The sequence below is a fragment of the Balaenoptera ricei genome, chromosome 12, assembly GCF_028023285.1.
Source record: "Balaenoptera ricei isolate mBalRic1 chromosome 12, mBalRic1.hap2, whole genome shotgun sequence".
NCBI lineage: Eukaryota > Metazoa > Chordata > Mammalia > Artiodactyla > Balaenopteridae > Balaenoptera > Balaenoptera ricei.
This window is the reverse complement of record NC_082650.1, coordinates 31,436,821-31,440,579: the sequence shown is the minus strand read 5'-3', so window position 1 is coordinate 31,440,579 and position 3,759 is coordinate 31,436,821.

The following is a 3,759-nucleotide window of genomic DNA, read 5'->3' as shown; positions in this document are numbered from 1 at the left end:
GACATTTTACACTCTACATTAGACTTTCTCCTTTCATTTAATTTTAAATGTGAACTATGCTACCATGATAGTGACAAGCAAGTTTTCAAATTGAATGGAAACTGGTAGCCAGTACATGCTAAAGTGTTAAAAACTAAGCTGTTCAAATTGTCCAAAGAGTTTCTAAAATATTCCTCTATGTGGGAATTTTTAAATAACTTTGCCTATGGGAATCATATATTAAAATCTGAACAGATGGATAAGGCTTTTTGCGAAGGCATCAGGCTTCTAGGTCAGAGCTTACACCATAAAGGAAGAAAAGCCACTCTATTTAAACTCTTGACATCATCAGATTTGAAGTAAATGTGAACTAATGCATTGTTTAATCTGATGTTAGAACTCACAATGCCAGTTTTGTCTGATCAATTTAACAAGAATGCCTCTTAGTGCTCTGTCAGGGTGCCTGAAATGGATACCCTATATGGCTATATCACCTTCCGTTTATGTAGAAATTTTAAATTTACAAAAGCCCTTTTGCATACACCATCTCACTTCAGCTTCCTAACAGCCCTCTGAGGGATTATTCTCCCCATTTTGCATGTGAGGAAATTGAGGTCCAAGAAGGCTAAGTAACATTACATAACCTTGGGCAGAGGTGGAGCAGGGACATGTGAGTCTAAATTCGGTTCTAAAGGGAACACTTCTTTTCAAACTCCACTGCTTCTTTTCTTCACATTCTATACACACTGATCTCTGAACAATGTATGTTCTTAAGATAGTTATCTCAGAGCTTCTTAAAACTCTTAAAGCACAAACGCTAGAAGGCATATAAAACACTGTGGGCTAATTAGCATAGTCAGTATTATGCTGCGGTCTGAGATAAGCATGAAGTAGAAAGATAGCGTTTACTGATCTGTATTAGGAGAGACTCTTGGGTTTAGACAAAGATTTTTTTCCCCCGACAATTAAGATTTTTGCTGTGTAGGCAGATGTGTTGCTTCTTATCCACTAAGGAACTGATGTAGCTAAAAAAGGAAACATGAATCAAGATGATGGGTATGCTTTGGGAGGCTTAATATCAGGGTGTGTACTTCTATGACATCAGCCGCAGCCCACACTGAAAATGTTCAGTCTCTAACTCAGTGCTGTCTTGTTTAGGCTGAGACTCGGACCAACCACAGGCATCAAAAAAGTCTTCTTGAATAATTGCATCATTCACTGATAAGCAACCCTTGTGCATAAATACCATGGCAGACTCTCAGACAGGCCATTGGCATTGAAGCAGTATCTACCATAGACAGAATTTTTTCACAAGTATCCCTTAATAGGCATGTCTCAGCGTGTTATTAACATACTGCTTATTTTATGAGCTTCATCTTCAGTGAAAAAGCACTTTCCTCATACGGAATACAGTGTGCATTTCAGGCTTACAGCTTTCCCCTTCTTTTGCCATGGGATGATTTGATTTGAATCCTGATGAGTTTCACGTTGTTAATGGAATGAGGTCTATGTCGTCACTGCACGTGGCAGAGATTGAGAGTGCTGTTGTCTAGGAGAGACAGGTTTGTAATGTGGGGATATTCGTACGGACTCGTGCGTGTGTGTGGAAGTGAACAACTACAGGATAAAGTTTCACGGAACCATGGACTTACTTGCTCACGTCTGGAAATATTTCACCATTAAGCCATTTCTCACATATAGATGATGAAAGCTGATTTTGTCCAAATGAATCTTTTGTGGCATTTTCATCATTTCTAACTGCTCCCTGTTGATTCTTCTTGCTCATGTGTTTTGCCCTGCTGTTTCCAAATATGGCTGATTCCTGAGACTCCCACTGCTTGCTTTCAACTTGTAGGTAAGCAGGCAAACTTCCGGCCCAGCTTCAGATAGACTTTGAACCAACTTTACTTTGCAGTGGGATGAGGCACTGCTAGGCGCTTTGCCCGGTGGGGCACTGTGGTGGGCGCTGTGCTGGGTGCTGTGCTGGGTGCTGTGCTGGGTACTGTGCTGGGTGCTGTGCTGGGTGCTGTGTTGGGCACTGTGGTGGGCGCTGTGCTGGGTGCTGTGCTGGGTGCTGTGCTGGGTACTGTGCTGGGTGCTGTGCTGGGTGCTGTGTTGGGCACTGTGTTGGGTGCTGTGCTGGGTGCTCTGCTGGGTACTGTATTGGGCACTGTGGTGGGTGCTGTGCTGGGTGCTGTGTTGGGCGCTGTGCTGGGTGCTGTGTTGGGTGCTCTGCTGGGCACTGCGGTGGGCGCTGTGCTGGGTACTATGGTGGGCTCTGTGCTAGGTACTGTGCTGGGCGCTGTTGGGCTGGGCACTGTTGTAGTAGAACTGAGCACAAAGCCCCGTTGGCTTTGACTCTATCTGCACAGGCCCCTCCTCACCAGTCCAGCAGATTCCTCCTGGCCAGCTTCTGGAGGTGCTGCCAGTGAGGGGCCCCCATAGCGTGGTGGTACCTCTTCTGCTTCTCTGATGTTCTCTTCTTGCTCACGGAAGCCTGGCCTTAATCTAAAGAGGGCTCAGGAACTCCAAACTCCTGTATTGTTCACGCTTCACATCCGACTTTCCAAGAAGGGAAAATGACCTTATATTGAGCAGAAATGGTGATCTGTAGACTTCTGTCTACAACTGCCAAAGACTAGGGGATTTCTCAGACTCCGTGTGTATCGAGGGCAGGTGACCAAGTGCATTGACAGTGCATCACCTGGCGTCCTTTAGACAAGCACAGCTGAAGGTCATTTGCTTAGGCTCCTTCTTTTTCTTGGCAGTGGTGATGGTAGGGAAATACTACTGTTCTACTATTTCAGGCAGCCCAGTATTCAGTCAAGCCTAGGAAAGCAAAGGAAAAAACAAAGAAACCAATAGATCATGTTTTAAAAACCGTTGGTGTTTACATTTTAAGATCTCAAGAATAAAGCCTACAAAGTAAACTTGATTCGTATTTAATTAAAGATGATTTTCAACAATTCTAGTTTGATATTCTAGTATGAACATTTATTACCTAAAGTAAGTTAATTCTGTATTGGAAAGCAGTTCCTAAAATTAGCCACCATTTTGGATTTAACTAGGGCAACTTTTGTTATCTTGATTTCAAATGTTCTATTGACAGAGGTTATACAGAAGTGACATGAATATAGAATTTGCTGCACTTAGTATTTCTCTTTTTGACTATTTCAGAAGAGATCTTTTTTTCTTTTTCTTCTTTACTTCATTAGTCAGCTGTTTCTTTTTTTTGTTTTTGTTTTTTTAAAGATTGATTGATTGATTGATTGATTGATTGCTATGTTGGGTCTTCGTTTCTGTGCGAGGGCTTTCTCTAGTTGTGGCAAGTGGGGGCCACTCCTCATCGCAGTGCGCGGACCTCTCACTATCGTGGCCTCTCTTGCTGCGGAGCACAGGCTCCAGACATGCAGGCTCAGTAGTTGTGGCTCATGGGCCCAGTTGCTCCGCGGCATATGGGATCTTCCCAGACCAGGGCTCGAACCCGTGTCCCCTGCGTTAGCAGGCATATTCTCAACCACTGCGCCACTAGGGAAGCCCCAGTCAGCTGTTTTATTAAATGTGTGACATCATGCAAACTACTTAATCTATCTGAGCCTCAGCTGGCTCCTCTTAACTTGGAGATATTACTAGTACCCTACCTTATAAGACTGTTGGGACAATTTGTGAGGATTAAATCCCTCAAATCTTGCAAAGTACCAAGCACAATGTTTGTCACAGAATAAGCACTCAGTAAACGTTCGTTAAGGTAAAATTTTCCTTTTCATTCATATCTAACTT